This window comes from Lutra lutra, chromosome 5 (assembly GCF_902655055.1).
Source record: "Lutra lutra chromosome 5, mLutLut1.2, whole genome shotgun sequence".
Taxonomy (NCBI): Eukaryota; Metazoa; Chordata; class Mammalia; order Carnivora; family Mustelidae; genus Lutra; species Lutra lutra.
The window spans coordinates 118,249,984-118,276,094 of NC_062282.1; positions in this window are offsets into that span (position 1 = coordinate 118,249,984).

Here is a 26,111-nt window from a genome sequence, read left to right on the forward strand (position 1 = left end):
AGAAACAGCTGAAAAGATCAGCTGGTAAAGATAATAATATGTTCTCTTAAACATATATCAGCAACCTCAAGTGCTAAAGGCATTTCACTTTTTTAGATTCATAGTACAAGCTACCTGAGTTAAGATTTCTACCCCCAAGAAAAACTTATTCTTAAGTAAAAATAAGGTTTTTTATAGCATCGATCTCAAATCTTTGATAACCATTCACTTACAAAAGTTTCTACTCTCTCTTCCTTAGAACTGTCTTGGAAAGATCTCCTACTACCAGTTAAAGTCTAAAACAGAATTTGAATTTAGTCCATACTATTTGCTATATTCTGGAAGACTAAATGAAAGAATCTATAGCCAGCTCTACAAAAGGTCATGGGTGAGTCCTGGGTAAAATAGCATTGTTTACAGATTTTTTAGTGAAGAGATTAGCTGTCATTTATTTTCACATACCTAACTGAGGAGCTTTAGTGGTTCCCAGCAAGAGTGTGTTCTTGTCTCTTTCTTAGCCTGTCACATCCTTGTCAGTTTCAATAAAATTACTTACCTGAATTATGCAAATGAGGTTTTGTTATGTCCAGCTCCCATTATTGTTCATCTCCACTACAGCTGAAAATTCTAGCGGACCCCTTGCTTACACTGTCTGATTCCAGGACTCCTTAGGTCAAGACCTTTCAACCTCAGAGCTTGACTTATGCCACAACCATTTGACAAATCGCCCAGACCCTCACAAAAGCCGGTTGAGCTCCAGAGTGGCTGCTCTCTCTATACATCACTGTTTCTCTGTTTTGACATTTCCTTCTCACTTTTCCTCTCAGTAATTAGACAAAGGGAGAAAAAGACATTTGTGTTCAAAGAATGCTTTCATTTAGGACTGTGATAAATGGCTCCCCTTTCCAAGAAGCTGCGATCCCACTGCAGGACAGAAGGTTCCTTCACAAGGGGGCCTGGACAGCGGAGGCCGCCCACCAAAGCCTTCCCGGACGTCAGCTTTGCCTCTAAAAAGGCTGCAGAGAGTGTCCAATGATCTTATCTGTGTTTTCAGTAAAACCGAAAAAGGGAAAACGTGGCATAAACTACCCATGTTAAAGCTATCCTAAACATTAGGACATTAAGTATTCCTAGGAATGTTTGGTGTTGGCAAACAAATTTGGAATACAAAGGCATTATTACTTTTTTATTATATTTTTTATATTTTATTAGATTTTTAATGTCACCTTAGTACCTTTTATTTTATTATATTTTTCATATTTTATTATATTTTTTAATGTCACCTTAGTACCATTAAGAAGTCTCTGTTCAAGTATTAAATTTCAGATTATCATATGTCCCATTCCCCACTATGTTTCATACATCGTCTTGAAAAAGAATGAATTAACAGAGCGATCAGAGAGCTGACATTTTAGTGGCCCATGACAAATTTGGAATATTTGTGGGGATGTTTGATCATATTCTTTTAAAAATAAAATACAACTCTATCACATCGCAAAAGGGAAAACTGGCATTGTAATAAAAAAAATTTTTTTAATAGAGAGTAATTTATGTCAACCATGTTTTCATAAGCTTCTTTCACAGTAATGAGTTAATGTTTATTGTTCCACTGGGGAAGAAAGATTGCCAAACATGCAAAATAATTGGAACTGCATGTGACTCAACTGTTGAGAGTTTCGGTGAAGAATTAGCATGTTTCTGTTCATGCTATAGTTAATCTGTCGCCTTTGCTCATGGTAGTGCATTAATTAAAAAATCACCAAATGACATTCCCAAATGAGGCAAATCACCTCTATGATCTGATATCCTACTTGATTTAATAAATCAACAAATCTACCTTTGAAGTTTAAGGTATGATATGTAACTTTATTTATAATTTAAGGAGAGAAAAATCAAGAAAATGTGGGATTTTTAAAAATATTCATTAGAAGTTGGCATATGGCATTTATCTGATTAATTTAGACTCATTTAAGTTAGCCTTGTGAACTTAGGACAGTTTAAATATTTGCAAGAGAGAATTATTTTTATATCATATGAATTTTAGTAATTAATAGATCTTACTTCTTACAGTAGATCTTAAATAGTACCTACTAATGGATTTACAGTAACTGTTTTTAATAAAAAGGAAACTTGGCATATGATTTTTAAAAGACAATGTCAACTTATGTAAACAAACTATTTGTGATATCTTCCTCCTGGGTTTAGCTGGGGGAGCTAAAACAATGTAAGAGAATAAGTATGTCAGAGCTCCTATCTCCAAAGTCAAAACCAAGCCAAAGGAGTAATCAGTTTCATTTCGATTTTTATTGAAATCTTTGTGAGGGAACAGTGTCTTTAGATGTTTCCCATGTAAAAGGCACTAGACCAGGCAGCATGATATGCTTGAAATAATGTACCCTCAAGCCTAAAGACCATGATGCATTCCGCTTCAGAGATCTTTTCCAACATGAGGGAATGCATTTAGTGAGAAAGGGAAGCCATGGGAACTCATTTGGTAAACTTTAACTGATATAGTATACGCTCAGTTTATGGTTTCCATTCATTCTGTGAATTGAAGAGAGCACAGGTGAACCTGCCAAGGCAGAATGGAAAATGAATATCAGTAAAACCTCCCAGATCCAATATTTAAAGAGGAGCATAGCTTAATGTGAAAGAGAGTTCACTGTCTTTGATAAATAGGAAGTAATAATTAGACATATACGTTCTCATTACGGTATAAAGAACTAGAACTTTAAGTGTAAGGATATCCTTAACTGAAACTGTGTATGTGTTATTAACTGATTCTAAAGATTTCTGGGACATCTCTTTTGACTAGATTTTACATGCTCTAATATCAATACACTCAAGTTTTTTTAAAAGTTTGCTCTATTATTTTTAGTGACTTAATATATGCTTCCACATGAGTTCTGTCAACAAAGTAGATCTTTATTTTTAAAGCAAAAATGACTGCTTTTTCTGATGGATCATAATAAAATTATTTTCTCTCTTAATTTCAAAGAAGGAATATCTGATTTAATTCTCTACTTAACATGATGATCTCTTTCAAAAGATGGTCATGATTTTTCAGAGAAGTCATAGCCAAAATTTATCTACTCCCTAAGTATCCCATTTCCTAAGATGCCATTTCCTTAAAGGCAGTGATAATATTATATTTCCTAAATACTCAAAGATTAATTTTAACTTAACAACTATTATATGTTACTCATTTCTGCTCCTGGGAAGCTCACAGTCTAAAAATAAAAACAAAAACAGAAACAGCATGCAAAATAATGATAAAACAAAGAAGGAAGCTCAAATGATACCTGAACAATGATAAGAAATTACTTACCATGATGATTATTAGAGTAGTTGGTGGAAAGGAAACATACCTATCATGGACTATGAAGTACCTACTAAATTCTACTTGTTAGCCTAATGAAATAATATTCTGGCCTTAGTTTAGATGCGCCTCTAAAATTTTAGTTGAATTTTCCATGATCCTAAACAACTACTTGTGTGGTTCTAAGTATGATGGAATTTTACAGAAGTCAGGAATTCCCTTACCGAACTTTGAAAAGATGATCCCTCATTTATCAGTCAGGAAGTGATTAAGAAAGTGTTTAACCTATAGCTTTGTTTCCACCACCTATTTTCTTACCCTTTTAACCAAGTCTTCCTATCCAATAATTGATTGTATAGGAGAGCCAAAAACAGTTCTTTCTGGAGTCTCCAAGCAGAGTAGAACATGCCCTCTTTATGGAGGCTTATGGTCTGAAATAAGAGACTGCATTTGATTTTGAAACTTAGCTATGATAAGGGTTTCCAATTTCTATTCAAGAATAGAAAATTATATAAATTTGACTTATTGTAGCAACTGCTTTTTATACCTTTCCTTCTCCATATAGTGGGTTTTAGAATACTTAAAAAAATACTTCTTGGTTTTGTTTTGTTTTGTTTTGTTTTAATATATAGGGGAAAAGTCATTATTGTCCTTCTCCCTCTCTCTCCAAACAACCTGTTCTTCCTGCCCCCTCAGTCCCCATTTCAGTCGTTGTCACTATCTTCTCCCTTGTTATCAAAATCACAGAAACCAGGAACTCGTTTGTATTTTTATTAATTCCTATATGCTCTCACATATACTGTATACATACACAATATGTACACCTTGGTAACATACCTATTTGTGCCTTAGTTCACCCCCTCATCACTGCTTTTACCCAGACCCTCCTAATTCTCATCTCCACAAATCTCCTAGCCCCTTGCCCAGCTTGCCACTGTCTCAGACGTTCCACTTCATCCACCCCTCTATGGTAGGAGTCTTCAGTATAAAATGCAAATCCAAATATATGATAGTTTGGTATCATTCAATAGCTCCCACATAGATTTCAGGATAAAATCAAATGCCTTAGCAGAGCCAACCTCTCCACAGCACATTCACACACTGCCTCACAAATCCTTCATGCTTTCACAGGGTATCCCAATGGCTCTCCCACCTCCTCAATCTCCACTTTACCTACTTCAAAACTACTCTTGATTCCATCAGCTTGTCCCAGAACCTTCCTCAACCAGGTGTCTGCTTTATCTGCCTTTCTGTGCTCTTAGCACTCTGCTCATTTATTTGTCCTAGTTCCTCTCTCTTTATTCCACTAGACCTTGAACTCTTCCAATACAGCAAATGTATTCCACTTTGTTTCTTTCAGTTGCCTAGAATTTATTTAGCTTTTGATTGATATCCAACAAATGAAGAGCTTTCCAAAACAGAGAAATGAAGCCTTATGAAGTTTTGGATGATTGAATATTTTGTTTCCAATAAGAACAAGAAAACATAAGAAAAAATGACAAGAGTAGAAATAATGATGGTGTAAATCTAGCATGTATCACTGACGCTACACATTACATTCAGAAGAAAATTAAAATTAGCAGATACAGATTTTCAGTTTCAGCTCCAACGCATAAAGAGCTTAGAGCACATCACCCCATCGATGCAAAAAAAAAAAAAAAAAAAACTGGCCAATCTGAAAATCAATGATTTTTCTTGGACTTTTCAGAGCCCTGAGGTTGCAGAGCAAAATGTCATCCTAAAATCAAAAGAGCAGGAACATCTTGAGATACAGCAACCAAGATGTATTTATTTTGAACTATAAGCTGGTAGGAACTCTTAAAGATTAATTTGTACAAACTGAATTTGGACTGTATGATAGTAAGAAACTGCTAAGGACTACAATCTCAGGGAAGCCTTCATACTTTCATGGACTTTACTACCAAGAACCCTATCAGGTTCTCATAGTGAAGATCTATGAAAGATAGGCTCATGGCTCTGGAAGAGGTAGGGAAGGGGAATCATTGTGAAATTTCCCAAAGCTTTCTCCATAGCAAAGACAGACATGGGTTTCAGGGAGAAAGACTTGGCCAGAACTTTGTCCCTGTTCTTTCTACTTCTTTCTACTTCTGTTCCCTATAGCTTTTCTGCTTTACTGAGAAAAAAAAAAAAAAAAAAAAAAAAAAAAAAAAAAAAAAAACCCAAAACTATATTCAGTAGACATCAGGGCTTCAAGGGAAAAGAGTGGAAAGTTTGCAGTCAGAAATGAGACCAGAGGGGAGGTAGGGGAGTGAGACAACTCGAGACACAGGTTTGATGGTCATAGCCAAAAGACTAAGGTCCATTGGAAAATGGATATTTAATTGGAAGACAGCAGAATGTTTTCCTTCCCTCATATCCTCCCACCATACCAACAGGGCTCCAGTATAATAATGGTGGATTATAGCTGAAAAAGCTGCAAAGCACTGGATTCCTCTGTGGAGAAGTGTGAGCAAAGCTCAAAGTCTAGAAGGAAGAAAAAATAAAGGCAAGAAAGAGATTTAAAACCTCTGGTACCTATAACTACAACAATCATTAAACACAACCAAATTCCTAGCCAGATGTCCATAAATCCTTACAATGAAGGCCTGTTTACCTCAGTTGCTTTTATCCAATGCAATATGCCTGGCTTAAAAAAAAATTACAAGGTATGACAAAAATAATGAAGAAAACACAGTGTGAAGAGAGAAAGCAATCATCAGAACCAGACTTAGAAATGACACAGATGTTGGGATTATCAGAATTTTAAAATAATTATGACTAATATGTTGAGAACTTTAATGGAAAAAAACAGCATTCAAAAACAGGTGGTTTATGTAAGCAGAGAGATGGAAACTGTAAGGAAGAATTCAAAAGAAATGCTAGAATTAAAAACATAGTAAAAAATGAAGCATGCCTTTAATGGACTCATTAGTAGACCAGCATGCCAAATAAAGAATCAGTGAACTTGAGGATAGCTCAAGAAACCAAAATACAAAGAAAAACGTAAATGAAAACAAACAAATGAGACATCCAAGAACTCTGGGACAGTTTCAAAAGGTATATCAAATACCTACTTGGAGTATCTCTAATGGAGAAGAAAGACAACACAAAGTAGGAGAAATATTTAAATTAAAATTGTCAGGATTTAGGACAGAACTTAAAACACAGATTAAAACAAAACAAAAAAACCTACCTAGATATATTATAGTCAAACTGCAATAAATGGTAGACAAAAAAAAAACCAAAAAAAAAAAAAAAAAAAAACCAAAAACTTGAACAAAACCAGAGGAAAAGGGCACCTGGGTGGCTCAGTGGGTTAAAGCCTCTGCCTTCAGCTCAGGTCATGATCCCAGGGTCTTGGGATCGAGCCCTGCATCAGGCTCTCTGCTCCACAGGGAGCCTGCTTCCTCCTCTCTCTATGCCTGCCTGTCTACTCATGATCTCTGTCAAATAAATAAAAAATATATTAAAAAAAAAAAACAAACAGAGGAAAAGACACCTTATCTAGAGAGAAATAACAAGAAGATTTATAGTAGACTTTCCACCAGAATTCATGGAAAGAAGACTGTGACCTGAAATATTTAAAGATCAATGGAATAGAATAGAGAGTCCAGAAATAGATTTACACAAATATGGTCAAATGACCTTGGATAAGGGTACAACTTGATGGAGAAAAGACACTCTTTTCAAAAAATGATCCTGGGGGTGCCTGGGTGGCTCAGTGGGTTAAAGCCTCTGCCTTCAGCTCAGGTCATGATCTCAGGGTCCTGGGATCAAGCCCTGCATGAGGCTCTCTGCTCGGCAGGGGGCCTGCTTCCCGCCTCTCTCTCTCTCTGCCTGCCTCTCTGCCTACTGGTCATCTCTCTGTCAAATAAATAAATAAAATCTTTAAAAAAATAAAAAATGGTCCTGGAACATAGGACAGTCATGCATACAATTGAACCTAGATATAGACCTCATACCTTTCTCAAAAATTGCCTCATGGTGGATCATAAACTTAAATGTAAAATCCAAGGTTGTGAAACTTCTGGAAGAAAACATAGGTGAAAATCTAGGTGATCTTGGATTTGGTGATGAGTATTTGGATGCAGCACCAAAAAGCACAACTCATGAAAGGAAGTATCAATCAGTTATAGTTTATCAAAACTGAAAACTTCCCTTTCAAAAATAGTATTGGAAGTATGAGGGAACAGGCCATATCTTGGAGGAATATTTACAAAACATAAATCTGATTGTCGCAGAATAGAATACAAGAATGAGAGAAAAGCTGAATGGAAAAATGGGCATGAGATCTAAGACACCTCACCGGAGAGAACATATAGATGGCAGATCAGGATATGAAAGCATAATCCACATATTTTGTCACCAGGAGAATGCAAACTACATTCCTGGATGAGTTCTTGGAATAAAAAAAAAAAAGAACAATAGGTAAAAACCAAGAGAATCTGAATAAAGTATGTCCTTTAGTTAATAAATACCAATATTGGTTCATTACTTGTAACAAATATATCATACTAATGCAAGATGTTCATAATAGGGGAAATTGGGTCTGGCATATGTGGAAAAAAACTCTCTGTACTAGCTTTGCAATCATTCCACAAATCCAAAACTATTCTAAAATAAAAATTCTATTAAAAATAACTATATAACTGGATACACATCCTTCAAGTTCAGATGTATACATGGATAAGGGGAATTTCAAAGTCACTTTCAACCCTGTATGTGCCTTATTTTTATACATGATCATTTTTAACATACACTATAATTCATGATTCAGTTAGCAATTGCTTCAAAGGCTCTTCAACAATTCCTAGCATACAGCTTGACCTTTAAGATTTTCATACATTTTGCCATAAGAAAAAATGTTTCCTTGTAATGAGCTTGATCTTCTGCTGTACTGCCTATGACTGTGACTAACAAGGGCTGACAAGGAAGAGTTCTCTACCCTGATCCCTTCCCCAGCACCAGCCTGTCAGCCCAAGCAAGATCTGCCTCTCTCCTACTGCTCACCCCAAGTGAGGTTCCATGGTGAAGGAGTACATGGAATCCCTCCCGGGGAACACAGTTGAGGCAGCCCGAGATAAGTCAGCAAATGGGCATCGTCCTACAACACCTGCCTCTACCCTATGCTCTGGAAAAACAAGTCTGCAGTCGCCACCTTGGACAATACTGACATTGGGTTTCAGCAAGGGAACACTAGGAAAAATCGAAGTGGAGTAAGGCATCACGTAGGAACAAAGTTTCCCCATTCGCTAAATGATCAGACTTGAAAAGGTCCCTCACTTCATCTCCTAATGAGAACAGACCCAAGCCCAAGTCAGATGTTCATCACAGACTCCACTATGCAAGGTCAGTGTGATCCAGGCTCTAAATTACTTGCCTGAGATACAGGTGCTAACTACTCCTGGAGTCACCACCTCCCGAACAAAATGTTCCTCGCCATATCCACACCCTCTGTTCTCCTCCTCACTGGAGACAAAAGGAGGTCAGAAGAGGCCCCTGGGGGGCAAGAGTGGGAAAGCGATGTGTGCAGTGTTCCCCTGGCAAATATTCATTTTTATGAGTTGGAAGCCTCCGGCTCCCTCCCTTGAATCAGGGCCTGCGGCAGCTCAGGCTGCTGTACAATGTATTTGTCTTCGCCTGCACATTATTATTTTATTGTTATGACTCTCATTCCTTCCTAACTGTGAGCCAATGAGCAGAATTATTTTTATTTACTTTGATTTTTTGGATGCTTGAATATATTACTTCAATATAGTTTATAATCCCTATAATAGCACATAATGGTTATACTTTAGACATTTAAAAGCAATTGGGCACATTCAATATGCTCGTGACATATAACTTTATAATGCCCTATCTCTTTCTGTATTAAATGTTTCATGTTAATAAATTCTAGCCTATTTTGTGTGTTTTGTATTTGAGCGTATAAACTCATAAAAATAATAACTAGCATGAATTTTTCTGGTAAACGTACAGTGTGAAAATGTAATGGGGAACAGTTGATACCAGAGGTAAAGCTGTATAATCAAGGAAATCAAGTAGAACAGAAAGATATCCTAAAATTCTAATTCAATAGGATTCTGATCCAAAAACAACATCTTGGAGATGCAACTTTTCTTAGTGCCAAGGAAGCAATCCATTTTACACTATGGCCAAGGGTGGTCTGTGTGCAAATGAACCATCATCTGTTTGACCCAGACTCCTGACAAAGTGCAATTTTCATTGTAGACTTTATAACGTCATACTTGCAATGTCACCTGCGTGGCTAACACAACAGTCTTCCAAAGACGTGAGGTCTGCCTTATGGAAGCGCTACAGTCTCTCTGTTTGACAGGTCTAAAGAGAAAAATGAATGACTAAAAATGATGGAGCATGATGACATGACATCATCCTCAGAGGTGACCCAAGTTGCAGAGGTAGACCAGAGCTTGTATACCTGGCACACATTATCACCTACTGACGCAGCAGTTCCTATCATCCTGCCAGACGTGTAGTGGGTAACGGAGAGAAGGCATGCTAGCGGCAGGAGGAAGGGGCCAATCAGCCTTGGAAGTCATTTCAAGGAGATCAGACTTTCCTTTTTCTTCCCAGAAGAAACTCGTGTGTCAGTGTACACATGTAAGGAAAGTAGAGTGTGAAACTGAGAAAGAAGGCACTTAAATAAGGTGGCCCAAAGGGTTTCAGGAACTTAATAAGTATAATTTCCATAGCTTTAGGTTCAATCCCTTATGCCTGCCCAAGCTAATCCTTTATTTTCGTGCAGAAAGATACTCAGCAGCTTCTCTCTCTGATTCCTCATTACATATATTCATCCAGTAACAACATTCCTTTTCTCCAAACCTAGGCTGATTCATGAGAAGAAAACAATTTTCTATCAGATCCTCTGCAGGTAATGGCCAACTTGGGTCCAATGTGGTAATTGTGTTTCTGACTTGGACTTTTTTTTTTCCCTCTCCTGAGATAACTTCATTCCTTCTCTCTTTTATTTTCCCTTCCATGTAAGTTCCTCAGCACTGTGTGTAAGGAAAATACTACCGATACTATATCAATTACCTGTTATAAAAGCGTAGTTAGCTTTCAGTAGGCACTCAAAAATCGTTGTTCCCTGACATAACAGATATCCATTTTGTAATAGTTTGATGTGACTTAACTGGACTTTTAAAAACTATGCTAGCTAAAATCTCCTCGGTTAACTTCTGAAGCAGAGTTGCATCATTATTGAACTTTAATAGCAATTTCCCAGTGATACCACACAATTTTAATGGAATCTTAAATATATGCTTTTCTTATTTCTTTTTCTATTGAAAAAAGAGGCTAACTTACCTTGCTACTGGAGTATGTGGGGTCAAAAGATAAATGTAAGATAAAAAAATGATAGAGAATTATTTCTAAGTTGAATTTTTTTACACTTTCAAACTTGTTGCTTTGGAAACTATGAATTATTTAATCAAGAAAATCATGTTTTTACTGAATTAAATCATATTGAAAAGAGAGAGATAATTTGACAAAATAACTTTCCCTCAGGAAAATTGAAGTAAAAGAAATAAAGTCCTTTTATAAATACACAGAACAAATTCTCACTTTTTTAAATAATGGCCATTTTCTTATGATTTTAAAAGAGTCAGCAATACTTTTCTATTTAATAAAATTTAACTATATACACATTCTTTAAATTTAAATTACAGGTAATATTTTTAAAGGAACATTAACATTTAGAGCTGCACATGTTAATCTTCTATAAAGCATAAGTGGAGATGTTTAAAAACTACTAAAATATGAATCAGCAATAATGACGATAGTATACATATGCCTGAAATAAGAAAATAAATGTACTGGATGGTTATAAAATAACAATTTGAAAAAATTGTATCTGTAGTGCCAAATACCACAGTAAAGCAACACTGGACTTTGCTAAAAATCCAAGTTTACTCCTAACCCCATCTGGTTTACTATGTGATGTGAGAAAAGTCACATGATTTGTCTAGACCTCAGTTTCTTAATCTTGCAGAACTGATAAAAATTTCTATATTCCTTTTTTCCTTCTACATTTTGCGAAATTAGGCACTCATTTTCATTATTTTAATGGCTATCTTCAAAGATATCTTGAAGATAAAATACCAACTGATATTTAGCCAGAAGACATCAGAATACAGTCCTGGTGGCATGTAGATATTATCCTTTCTCATTGGTCAGTGTCCCTTCATGATTAGCTGTTGTCCAGATCATTTTCATTGTTCAATGTTTTGAATTACTGCCTTAAATATTTAGCATGCATTTTTTACTCCAAATCCATCTTTAACAATATATCTAACCTATTTTTCAAACATTATCAAGAACATGGAAAAATCTAAATGAATCTTCTCTTTCTAGCTTCTACATCATTATTTGACATTTAAGTCCCTCATCTATTTTAACCTCCCACCATCCAAAAAAAGATTTATCTTCTGACAAGATTGATAATATATATTTTTAAATATATTTAAAATATATTGTTGCTTTTATTCTCATTGTTGCTTTTATTATTTTCGTTCCATCCTCTGTGGTTGATTTTCTTCTTACTAAAATGTATTCTTTTAAAGTTCTCTCAGCATGCATCTGGGGTATAAATGCCTTATCTTTCAGGTCTGAAAAAAATCTTCAGGTTGCCATCATTCTTACATGGTAATTTGGCTGGGCATAGAAATCCGTGCAAAAAATCACTTTCCGTAAACTTTTTGAAGACATTAATCTACTACCTTTTGAGAATAAGTTCCACCCATTTGTAAGTAATCTGTATTTTTTGTTTGCATTGAAGATTTTCTCTTTATCATTGATGTTATGCAGCTTCAGTACTGTGTGTCTTCATGTGGACATTGTGTTTAATGATGTCTGAACTCATCACTATGTCTTCACAAATTTTGGATTTGATTGTTCAGACCTTATTATTTTGAATACTTCCCCTCTCCATTTTTTTCTCTGTCTGAAACTCCACTGACTGTATAGTGAACTTTTTCAATTCATCCTGCATATTTCTTTAATGATCTCTCATTTTTCATCTATTCATTTCTCTAGTCCCCATTTTGGGTTTTTCCACAAATGAACTTTCCACATCACTAAGCTTCTCTTCAGCTCTGTCTAGACCCATCCATATAGTTTTGACTTTTAATCAACTATGCTGTTAATTTATAGAAATTGTTTGTTTTTGTGTTTGTTTTTTAAACATTCCTGTCTTTTTTATATACAACCTGGGAAAGGCTGTCAAATATTGGTGTTCTGGAATAAAGGGATTATTGTTGTCCTACACCTTAATTTTTCCTCTAATAACTGTATCATTAATAAGGCCATAGTTTTAATCTATTTAGGTCCTTAATTTAGTCCCAGTATGTTTTTTAATAAAATTGATTACATCTAGAAAGCATACAAAAATATAGGAGTCTTAATCAAAAATGCCTGCATGAAACAATGCAAATAGCATAAGGAAGTAGAGCTAACCATTGGAAACTACATCAGATTGGGGAGAAAATGGCCAGTATAAAGCAAATAGCTGCTGCTCAGCTGCAGCCAATTTTTGCCATGTGGAGTGTAGACCTACAGTTGCCAGATTTTCTTTTTCAAGAGAATTCAAATATCTTGTTTTTTCCAATGAACTCTCTCCAAATCTCAGCGTGAAATGAATTCATTTTTAGAATGTTTCTGGTGACCACAAAATATGTTTTTTGGCCATATTTGCAAGAAAAGATTTGGGGATCAGACATCTTGATTGAGATTTTAGCTTTTGAAAAACAATTTCCTTAACTTATCTAAGCATTAGTTTCCCTATCTGTAAAATGGAGATCATGAACTCTTATGATAATTAAAGAAGGAAAAGACAGTAATGCATCTTAAAGAGTACTGAATACACAGTAGAAGTCACTTAATAAAGTTCAAGAGCTGAATAAAGTTCTTGGGGATTGTGGATATTAAACTGTATCCCCAGTATGCAATCCAGAGTGGTACTTATTAGTACTACTTATTAGTGGTACTACTAATAATTCAACAGCTGTTAGGTGAATTAATGATTACTGTTAGTTGAATAAGTTTTAGTTTACAAACTTGATTGCATTCCACATGTATTAAATATATTGTACTACAGAGTTAGCTGATACTTTTCATAGAGTTTGTGAAATTACTGTAACACATAAGTAGTTATGAATCAGTTCACTAAACTTAATAAGCTAATCCCTGGAAAAAGTTAGACAAAGTTATACATTGCAGAAAGCATTAGATCTCAGTAGTTTTATTTACTAGTATCCTTTACATACAATTATGTATGAAATAGTTTACGTGTACAAAGATTCCAGGATCTAGATTCTTCAGAGAGGACAGACAAAGAAATAAAACTGACATAGTAGACCATTTCCCTGGTTCAAAGGGGCTCATGGTTTGGTAAAAGAGAAAATAAAACACATATAATACAAAGGGAAAAAAGAAAAGTATGTTTACAGGGAAGAAAAGGGTTGTTTAAGGCACAAATTGTGGATAAACATTTCAAAGTCTCCAAATAGTGAACTGGTTTTCTGAAAAATCCTCTTTTAAGTCCTCCTCCATGTGTATGGTTGTTGGAAACATACACTAATTAAATCTCAAGGCTGAGGAACAGGCTGCTGTAAAGGGAGTCTTTTAAATCTTAGCTTAGCTTCATTGCTGAAGATGGTTCTAAACCTAAGTTCTAGGTTTGGAATTCAGGAATATTTGGAGGCTCATTCATTTTCTTAATTGGCTCTATTTTAAATTGCTATTCATTTGTGTTACAGTAAAAGAAGCACATTTTACTTTAGTTTAGTTCTTGCCTCAGTAAAATTTTGAAGTTCAGTTGTCAAGTTCTACCATCTCTTCACATGTTTAAGTATGTATTTGGGTAAATTTAAAAATGAGAGCCCTGGGATGAGCCAGGGCTCTCCCCAGATGGTCTAGTCTTCTCAGAATTAGGCCACTCTCCTAGATTCTTCTGGTGCAGCTTTGCCGAATGCCCTGAGAGGAATTTGGACACTATCAGCATGCCTTGTCTATAGTAGCAAGAAACTAAATTAATAAATTTTACTTTGCAAAGGGTCTGTGTCATTTTCTTAATTTATGAAAATTAGTTTGTATTGTTTCATTTCTCTTTCAAAACTTTGGCCCAAAATATATATAATTGCCAACAATTTCGTAATGTAGATGGCTAAATGAAAATAAGAAATAAATACATTTTCTCTACCCCATAGCTATTCTCCTATGTGTTGAGCTTCCATCTGTTTGCCTTTTGTTTTTGTTTATGTGAAGCTTTACATTTTGCCATCAATATGTTGTGTTGTGTTAACTGGTAAGCTGAGACAAAGATAATAAATTACATATTTTCACTGACATTTTAGTTGACTGACTACTAAAATCTGATGTGAAAATTCAGCAAGGATGTAATATATTTAATAGTTTGCATTAAACGTATTTTCTGAGGACAAACTCCTACAAGGAAAGAATTGGTAATTTCTTCAAGGACAAAGACCTAAATGACAGATGTCTCTGTCATAACCAAGAAGTGGGTACACTCACGATATAAGAAGACAGCTTCCAGAGAAGACTTATTCCCATTATTGCTTTTCATTCTACTCTCTATGGAAAACTCCTCCAGCTGATGATTCTCTAAGTACTTGAGCTAGTGGAAGGGTTTCCAATACCTTCCCTTTAAAGTGGGCCATAAGAGGAAGAAATGATGCAAGGAGCTGGTAACACATAAAGAATGAAGGTTTATGCATATGATGACGAGCAGATTTACATGTTTCAGAGATTTATACAGGAGGTAACTAATTCTCTATATAAATATTTTTTTTTAAATATTTTATTTATTTAACAGAGAGAGAGAGAGAGAGATCACAAGTAGGCAGAGAGGCAGGCAGAGAGAGAGGGGGAAGCAGGCTCCCCGCTGAGCAGAGAGCCGGATGTGGGGCTGGATCCCAGGACCCTGAGACCATGACCTGAGCTGAAGGCAGAGGCTTTAACCCACTGAGCCACCCAGGTGCCCCTCTATATAAATATTTTTATACAGTATAGCAGGTAACAGACACAGTTTATTGTGGATGTACTAGTTGCCATATTTGTAGAGACGCGTCATCAGCTTCTTCAGGCTCTTTATCAGCATGGATTTGTTCTGCAGCTTTAACACTAGGTATGGGCCATTTTAAGTCTAGATTTTTAAAAAAATGTTAAACCTTATTGTAGCCAAGGAATGATATTATCAAAATAGTGTCATTGCCTTCCACAAAAGAATGAAACCACTTGAATGCACAGGGCACTGTAGAAAGGCTTCCCAGACAGATGACACCGGTCACCTCATCTAAGTTTTCTACCTTTCAATTACAGGGTCTCCCCCATCCCTTTTTCATGTTTTGTTCTTTTTTTACTGTTCTCCATACTGCAAAGATTTTTGAACTCTAAATATATTATATTTATTAAGTAAAAGTTGATTTAGGATTTCATGGTATCTTTGTTAATAATCCTCTAGAGAGAGACATCTTGTCATTCTGGTCCTTGCACTGCACTGGACTACTACAATTCCAGCCAAAGTGTCAATTAAGCAATCTCAAACCATAAATTTGATATATGTTTAATTTTTATTTGACCTTAAATATATATGTACATGTGTTAAATATAGGCTTATAAACCATTTTTGTAGACCCTCTGGGCAATGCTGATTCCAAGTTACTTAGATCTACTTCAGATTCACAGGATCCCTTAGCACTTGTGTATAAATGACACTTCTCTCAAGGGAGAAGAATCTGCCAAAGGAAATAACTAACGCTCAGGGGAAATTTTACATATATGTGCTGAAACCGTACATATACATGTCAAAAACAACCAAAAATCTATGAATAATCTAAAAACAATACCAAGGAACCAAAAATCGGCCATGATTTTAAAACATTTTGCAACAGTCAAACAAAAAATGTCTAGAAAGGGTTAGGCCTCACAGTAATCAGTTAATGCAATTCAATGCTTGTAACCACTCTGCACAAACAGGCTTGGATATTATTTTTCACCAAGAAAATAAACACTTGTCTTTGGACTGACTCCCATGTGGCAGAAGCAGGGCAAGGCATTTACCGCTATTCTGCAGCTCTTTGAAAAATCAATCAGAAAGAGAGACTCTGTAGAAGACCCATCTTCTTCTTGTTTCTCTGATACGTTGCACTCTTAAAATGAACTAAAGTAAAAGCAGAAAATGAAAGAGGCACACAGAAGCAGCAAAGACAAATGATGGAGAAAGCAAAACCAATGCTTCCAAACATCGTATCAGAATGTTGCTCTTGTTCTGGAATTCCCCTAGAGTTACTTAGGACAAAAATCTGGTCCACTGAGATCAAAGCCAGGAAGAACAAAGAAAGTCAGAGTGATAAACAGCCTACTAGGAAGAAATCCCAAACAAACCCTGACAGTTTGTGGAATGACTGGAATAAAAATCAGCTGTTCAAACTAATCTCTCATTTCGTCCATCAAAATAAAGATGGAGCTTTCTGTGTCCTTGACAAAAGCTGGGCACCCTGAGCTTGAGTACTTAACTAAAGTGAAACAACTGTAATTTTTTTAACTTATTTACACTCACAGACAAACCAGGCCCTTCTTGCTTCACTCTCAAGAAATTACTTTAAAAGAAGTCACATCCACCCTCACTGTAGACCTTCTGAAACGATGAATGGGTTAGAATGTTTGAATAGTATCAACTCCATGATTCTAAGGCCTTTCTGTAGGAGGCAACACTGGTTATGTATAATGTTAATAAAAAGTCCCCCAAATTTGCCTCATTTCCTAATTATCTGAACAATAACTATAATTTTAAAAGGGTCTCAAATATACTCGCATCCCTATGTGGAAAGAAAATGCCTTTATTTTTCTCTGACTGACCCAATCCTTTAAAAATTCTTCATCCTTCTGGGTAATGAAGATAGAACTCAAAGTGACCAAAATTTAGCCCAATTGGGTAAGCTTAATTCAACCTAGTAATTATAACAATCTTTATAGGTTTATATGTTTCTTTATATGTTTCTTAGCTTAATTCAACCTAGTAATTATAACAACCTTTGTAGGTTTATATGTTTCTTTATATGTTTCTGATTGAGCAGCCCAAGAAAATGGTCAGTCTTACGAAGCCCTGCTCCCTACTGTTGCTTCTATCTGAGAAAGCATCTTGGTCTACAGGGCAATATTGGCATGCAGCCTTGTGCTGGGTTTCTCAAAGTGCATGGTTCCCTCAGGATTTTTCCAAGTCCCTGGCTACAGAGACTAGCTGAACTAGCTAGCTGAACTGAACTAGCTGTTCCCCGTACAGGTGACACCTGAGAAGCTACTGCCTCCATCAGGCTCTCTCACTGTGATGTGCTGGTACTGTGGTACCAAAATTATCCATATGAGTTGACCTCTTTATTCTTAACCAAGATCTGATGGCCCACCAGTCGCACTGGCATCCATTTCCTCTCACTGAAGAAAATATGGTTCGCTGAGTGCTATGTTCATGCCATGTGGAAGGAGTAACACGGTCCCCAGCTAACAAATCTTGTCTTTTCCTTCCCCCTCCGTGCCATATTGGAAGTTTCCCAGTTTGAGGATTCTCCTGAAAGGTAGCAGCATGTTATGGTCTGGATTCTCAAGGCTTGATTTGATTTATTAAAGAAATTTACAAAATTATATCTCACCTCAAAAGTCTGGTTTTATTGGTGTGTTTTCAAATGAAAAGCTAAGCAGACAATAAATCCTTAACAAGGAACTTCTTGTTTTAGAGATTATGTACAATTTTCCTGTAATACAAAAATTCTAATCACCACTGGGTGGGAAGACTCAGAGAAAGTAAGTGATAAGACACAGCAATACATCTGGAAGTATTTTTTGAAGTATTATTCACAATGATACTTTGGACCAAGATTTCTAGATACATAAAATTCTCCTAAAGTTTGATATCATGGCTTTACCTTCTTCACAACACCTTCTTGGTTGAAGACAGTTGCAAAACACATGATCACTCACCCTGTGATGGACAGTAGACGTCTGGAAATTCTTTTGTAAAGCTGAGCTGTGCCTCCCAGTAAGGGAGAGTGAAACCATAATGAGTGACAGAGACTGATATAAAGCTCAAGAAAACAATTGGACTGCTCAAAAGAATGCAGCATGTTTCTTTTTTTTTTTTAAGATTTTATTTATTTATTGGACAGACAGAGATCACAAGTAGGCAGAGAGGCAGGCAGAGAGAGATGGAGAAGCAGGCTCCCTGCTGAGCAGAGAGCCCGAAACGGGACTCGATCCCAGGACCCTGGGATCATGACCTGAGCCGAAGGTAGAGGTTTTAATCCACTGAGCCACCCAGGCGCCCCAGAATGCAGCATGTTTATCTGCACTTTCAAATAAATGATTACACAAGATGGTCACATGAAAGGGACCATAGGCAAGTTGCAGCAAGAGTCCTTAGAAAGCACTTGGTAGTCAGTGTTGGCTTCTCTCCCTTACTCTGTTCTTTCAAATGCCCAACAAGAGGGTAAGTCATTAAGTTGAATAATGCCAGGTACAAAGAAAGAATCATATCAGATATTCAGGACCTATAGATACAAAACTTGGGTTCAGCAAAGAGGAAATTCTTTCCAGCAGTGTTGCTAAACCTCTAAACCAATGGAGTATAGCTACCTGCTTCCTGAGGACATCAATTTACCAAAATTTGATATTGTACAGAGGTATTATCTCTGTATTAGCAGAGGGTTGGAAGTATGATGCGATACAAAAAGAGATGCCAAAGTAATGTTCTAGGATTCATAGGCATTCAGAAGATCTGATGGAGATCTCTTGTGTTACTGACAAGAGAAACCCTAGTTGCCTTTTACTCATTTTTCTAGAAAGTTATTTGGCACTTAATACAAATTACATGAATATCTTTTCTCTCTTCTCAAATTAGGATACTACAAAGTTACATTTATGGTCATAATTTATTTCATTGGTCTAAGTGGGCTCTGAGTCTCACTAGTTCATAGTCAATATTGGCCGAATTTGGCTTCCTCTGTACTTCTCAGAGCCCCTGGTTGGCTGTATGCTCACAGGAAATAGGAAAATGATGCAATGGAAGCAATCATTACCTAGATGAGGAGAATTAAACTGCATATATTCAAAACTAGAGAAAACAAAGTCCAATTACCCTCCCCCTTGTTTCCATTTATTGTGAACCTAGGAATAAGAACCCTTCCTTGACAGTTATGAACACGGTCGTTCATAAAGTAGAGCTTCATAAGCAAACCTGTTCTGGAGCATCTAGGAACAGACCAATATTTAAGTGTATAAAACTATTTCAAGGAAACCTAGATTCTCCTCCCCTCCCCAAAGTGAAAATGATATCAATTCATTTTGATCATTGAATTAGTCAAATATCAATGTCCTTAGGGGGGAAAAAAAAACATATAATCTATCTCAAACATTTGGGTAATTTTTTCTTAGGGCAAATAATTATTATCACTAAAAAGCATTTAAAAATCTACAAATCACTTTTTGCATTTATTCAACAAATAATTACTGAACCACTACTATGTGTCAGACATTCTTCTATGTTTGAAGGATTCAACAATTAACAAACATAAAACTCTATGCCCTGTTAACACTGATGGTGTTCCCTCATGATTGCTGCTAGAAGGCTTGGAGAACTATTTCTACTCCCCTTCAGGCAACTGTGTAAGACAGTTGCTTAACTAATCTCACTTGTGGCTTCCTCTGGTTTTTCCACCTTTATTTTCCTTTTTGTTATATTTTTATTATTTATTCTCAGTTTAGTTTGTTATTCATAAACCATTGAAAATTTTCTTTTGGGGAAATAATGAGAGAAAAATCAAATTTAAAATTCTCTTGATCTACGATATTTTTCCTGAGCTTCAAAATCTGCACTTTGGATGTCTACTCTGGTGCTCCATAAGTATGTTAAGTTACAAAGTTAAACATCCTTTTCTAAAATCCTTATATTCCCTGTAATGTTAAAGCCAATACCCAATACCAAACTGACAAATACAGAAACCTACATATCACCCTCATATTCTTCCCTTTCTTTGTCAAACCTATACTACAAGTTCTATACTTTATACTTCTTTTAAATCTATCCCTATTTAGTTCTTACTGGCATTATCTTGTTTAAAGGCTCTCAGTCCTGGTTATGTAGATTCCTGCATTATGCTGTTCACTTCCTTTTATTCTTAATATTTTTTTAAAGATTTTATTTATTTATTTCAGAGAGCAGAAAAGAGAGAGAGTGTGTCAGCACAAGCATGAGCAGGGTGAGAGGCAGAGGGAGAAGCAGACATGCCAGAGAGCAGGGAGCCCAACGGCAGGCTCCATCCCTGGACACTGGGAACATGACCCAAACCAAAGGCAGATGCTTAACCAACCGAGCCACCCAGGCACCCCTTCCTTTCATTCTTTAAAAAATAAGTCCTTTAAAATATATTTACAAATTCCATTAAGTCATTTAACTGCTCACTATTTTCATTGAACACACCCTGCCCTCCACCCTGAGACCTCATCTTTCTCTCCAGTGAAGTGAATATGTAAGTGTTTTCAGCTTGATGCATTATTTACAGGTGTAATTTAAACAACATGTTTTATACTTTTATTACCAACATTTTAATTAAAATCTCACTATAAATTTATTAGAGAAGTGAGGGATTCAGAGAAAAGGTGATAATAGAAGATTTTTTTTAACCTGTCAATACATGAATCATAGTACCTTCTTCTAAAAAAAAATTATCGTAGCTAAATTAGATCAAGTTCCACTGGTGATAGTCAAGTTTAATAAATCACCTTTAAACCACTTTTTACTTTCATATAAAAGCTTAAAATAGAATTATAAAGATCAATATGCTAGGGAAGAAAAGATAAAAATCAAGAAAACAGAATAATAGATACGTAAGATTATGTCTGATGAAGTAATTGAGAAGAAAATACTTTTAAAAGAAGAAGAAAAAGCCATAAAGGAAGCAATTTAGAATTAAAGAAATAGACTTTACCTTACATTCTTTTTTGTTCTTCTTTTACATATTCAACCATAATTTTGGCAAAGTTGTTTAACTGAATATACTTGGCATGCACTCAATTTTGTGATCCATTGCAAAAATTTCATACATTTAAAATTTATTATGAAATTACTTAATGTAATTTTCACACTTAAGCCATATTTGAAAATCATATCAAACACCTATGTTTAATGATTCTTGTGAGGGACTAATTTTTGTGTACTTTTGGTTTTTTTTTTTTAATGTTTTTTTTTTTAATTTTATAAACATATATTTTTATCCCCAGGGGTACAGGTCTGCGAATCGCCAGGTTTACACATTTCACAGCACTCACCATAGCATGTGTACTTTTGTTTTTTAAATTAAAATATTTTTATTTGTGGGGCACCTGGATGGCTCAGTCGGTTAAGCATTGGACTCTTGATTTTGGCTCAAGTCATGATCTCAGGGTTATAAGACTGAGGCCCGCATCAGGCTCTATGCTCAGCAGACAGTCTGCTTCTCTCTCTCTCTCTCTCTCTCTCTCTGCCCTTCCCCCTGCTTGTTCATTCTCTCTAAAATAAATGAATAAATCTTCAAAAATATATTCGTATTTGTCATCAGATACTTGTTGGGTTGTCATTTTCCTCTAGATGACAATTTTACTGATCTGAATAATGTCTCCCCCAAACTCATGTGTACCTAAAAACTCAGAATGTAACCATATTTGGAAACAGAGTGTTTGCAGATATAATTAGTTACACTAAAGTCACACTGTAGTAAGTTGGCCCCTAAACCCAATGACCCGTGTACTTATAAGAAGAGGGAGTTTTGGACAGAGACACAGACATACAGGGATAACACAAAGTGACAACAGAAACAGAGATGGAAGTGCTCCTTCCAGGAAACACCAAGGATTGTCAGCTACCATCATAAACCAGAAGAGACATGAACCAGATTCTTTCCTAGAGACTTCAGGGGGAAGAGGGCCCCTATCGATCATTTGATTTCAGATTTCTAGCCCAAAAAACTGTGAGAGAGTATAATTCTGCTTTCCAAGCTACCCAGCTTGTGACAATTTATTACAGCAGCACTAAGAAACTGATACAATAATTAAATTATTTTTTCACATTGAATTACTCTGAGATTGAGTTGTAGAAGAGGTTGTGATGACTCTGCTTGCAAAAATCTGACGAACATATTTTTAAGATACAGCTATTTAGAGGTATGATTTTAGATAGAAGTGGATCATCAACTCCCTCAACTTTATCCTTTTCCTTGCCCTAAAACTATAAATAAACTAATTAATTAAATAAAAGTTTTTAAATCAGAAGATGGTTTCTAATACCCATATAATTGAAATGGGATAACTGGGTAGAGTATCTCAATCCAAGGATATCCTATCCCTTAACCTCTCTCCAATTTCTACTCCCCACCTCTAGGAAATGGGTAAAGTCCACACACAAGGCTCATGAACCAGACAGGACTCAGTACCAGGTCTAAGCCACCGTTAACATCACCAGAGGCTCTTTACTGCTGTCTGTGAAAATGGGCTAAACTTCACCCTATTGAACTTACACTGGAAATATTTCAAAATAAATAACTTAAGATTGACTAATTTTTCAAAGGAAAAGGGGACCTTGGAAAACATCTGTTTCATTTTTCTCATTTTAAAGGCAAGAAAGCTAAGATCAAAAGAGCGCAAATGGCTTCCCTTGGTTACACAGATAATTCAAGATAGAATCATAGCTTGAAACCACACCTCCAAACTTTTCTCACCCCCGTCGTCCTTCTACTCAGCTCCCACCTGGTATCTGGCTTTAATCAAATGCTCACACACTCCCTCACCATTTCTCACATTACAAGAAGTAGTCAAATGTGCTTTCTTTGGTTTTGCTTTTGTGAAACTTCTATGTTTAGAGTCTTCACATAATATTTTTAATATGGCAAAATGTACTTACAGCTAAATAATGCATCAGCACAACTCCTTCTTCTTGTGAGAATTAGTGTTTGTGGCAGATGCTAGATTGACAGACTTGAAGACTTGTTTTCAAATCATTACCGGAATATTTAAATCGTAAAAAAAAAAAAAAAAAAAAAAAAGTAGAGCAAATAACTGTATTTATGTTTACCAGCCTAGAATGATTTTTCAATATGTCAATGGATTGTGAGTAAGTTCCACAACAGAGATTGAAGATGGCTACAAATTGTATCTATATCCAACAGAGATGTTGTAGTAAAACACACACACACAGAAATACGATAAACACATACACCCCCCACACGCAGAATCAAACACATGCATATAAATGACAAAAGCAAAACTGGCTTGTGAAACAGAAATGTTCATTGAGAAATCTACCATAAATTTGAAGTTGTAATCAATGGCCAAGTTCTGGTCATGCTTGATGCCAAAAAGAAAAGTAATGGCTAAGCAAATACAATTAATCACTGTATTTACATAACTATCATCTTCCTATGTAAAGAGCTACCCTGGTGAGTGCTATAACACTTGTCAATTAGTTCTAATTAGTGTTTCTGCCTCTAAATGCTTGACTCCACTTTCAGTGACAATTGTTTGCTTGCCTATCTTAACAACTACTGTACTAGATAGGCTGGCATGAGGTCTGCTACATTTTAAGCATCAACTATCCAGACCCAACACCCCTACTCAGGTAAGCAGTGCCATGCTGCTCTCTGCGTAGGTACAGCAATTCCTTGGACTTGTGGACATCCAAGGAGGACTCAGTTACTGGGTGCCCTCATGAAGACAAATTACACTCCTTCCTCAACCTCCTAAAAAGCTAAAAATTTCATAACAATAATTTTTCAACAACTCGGCCTTTAACTTGGTCATGGCTTAAGATATCTATAAACAGCTCTGAGAGCAGAGGTATGAGAGGACTGAATGGATAGACATCTGTCTGCAAATGCCTTGAACACATAATATGGAATAAAATTTCTCCCTCATGAGCATATTTGAAATACATGGTGAATATCTAGAGATGTGGATAACTAGAGATGTGTATTTTATACCTTTTTCTATATTTGCCATACCATCAGAATTCTGATTTTCTTAGAGGTGGCAACATGTACAAATCTTTAAAATTTATTGTGGAAGTATAAATGTTCAGGTATTTTCTCTTATGAGATTTCTTTTAAAAGACAGGACACCTCCCTTCTCCTCTCCATCTCCCCTTGTCCTCCATGCTATTTGTTATGCTCCACAAATAAGTGAAACCATATGATAATTGACTCTCTCTGCTTGACTTATTTCACTCAGCATAATCTCTTCCAGTCCCGTCCATGTTGCTACAAAACTTGGGTATTCATCCTTTCTTTTTTCTTTCTTTTTTTTTTTTTTACAGCTTTATAAACATATATTTTTATCCCCAGGGGTACAGGTCTGTGAATCGCCAGGTTTACACACTTCACAGCACTCACCATAGCACATACCCTCCCCAATATCCATAACCCCACCCCCCTCTCCCAACCCCCTCCCCCCATCAACCCTCAGTTTGTTTTGTGAGATTAAGAGTCACTTATGGTTTGTCTCCCTCCCAATCCCATCTTGTTTCATTTACTCTTCTCCTACCCCCTCAACCCCCCATGTTGCATCTCCTCTCCCTTATATCAGGGAGATCATATGATAGTTGTCTTTCTCTGATTGACTTATTTCGCTAAGCATGATACCCTCTAGTTCCATCCATGTCGTCGCAAATGGCAAGATTTCATTTCTTTTGATGGCTGCATAGTATTCCATTGTGTATATATACCACATCTTCTTTATCCATTCGTCTGTAGATGGACATCTAGGTTCTTTCCATAATTTGGCTATTGTAGACATTGCTGCTATAAACATTCGGGTGCACGTGCCCCTTCGGATCACTATGTTTGTATCTTTAGGGTAAATACCCAGCAGTGCAATTGCTGGGTCATAGGGTAGTTCTATTTTCAACATTTTGAGGAACCTATGGACTCTGAAAAACGATCTGAGAATTTTGAAGGGGTGGGGGGTGGGAGGTTGCGGGCACCAGGTGGTGGGTATTGTAAAGGGCACGGATTGCATGGAGCACTGGGTGTGGTGCAAAAATAATGAATACTGTTATGCTGAAAAAATAAAAAAATTTAAAAAAAAAAAACATAATCTTCAAAAAAAAAAAAAAAGTCAATCAGAGAAAAACAATTGTCATATGATTTTACTGATATGTGGAATTTAAGAAACTATAAAATAGGATCATAAGAGAAGGGAGGGAAGAATAAAACAAGATGAAATCAAAGGGAGACAAACCATAAGAGACTCTTAATCATAAGAAACAAGGTTGTTAAGGGGAGGGGAGGATGGTGGAGGGATAGGGTAGCTAGGTGATGGACATTGAGGAGGGCACATGATGTAATCAGCACTGGGTATTATATGAGACTGATAAATCATTAATTTCTACCTCTGAAACTAATAGTACATTATATGTTAATTAATTGAATTTAAATAAAAATAATTTTAAAAGTTAAAAAAAAAAAAAAAAAGACAGGACACCTGGGTGGCTCAGCCAGTTAAGCATCTGCCTTCAGCTCAGGTCCTGATCTCACAGTCCTGGGATCAAGCCCCACACTGGACTCCCCACTCAGCAGGGAGTCTGCTTCTTCTCCCTCTGCTCCTCCCCTATGCTGGTGCTCTCTCTCTCTTTCTTTCTCCCTCTCTCTCTTTCTCAAATACATACATAAGATCTCTTTTTTTAAAAAAGTCAAATTATCCAGAAGACAAACTTTGTCCCTAAGTAAATGTTATTTCCTTCTGACTTGCTCTGACTCTCCCA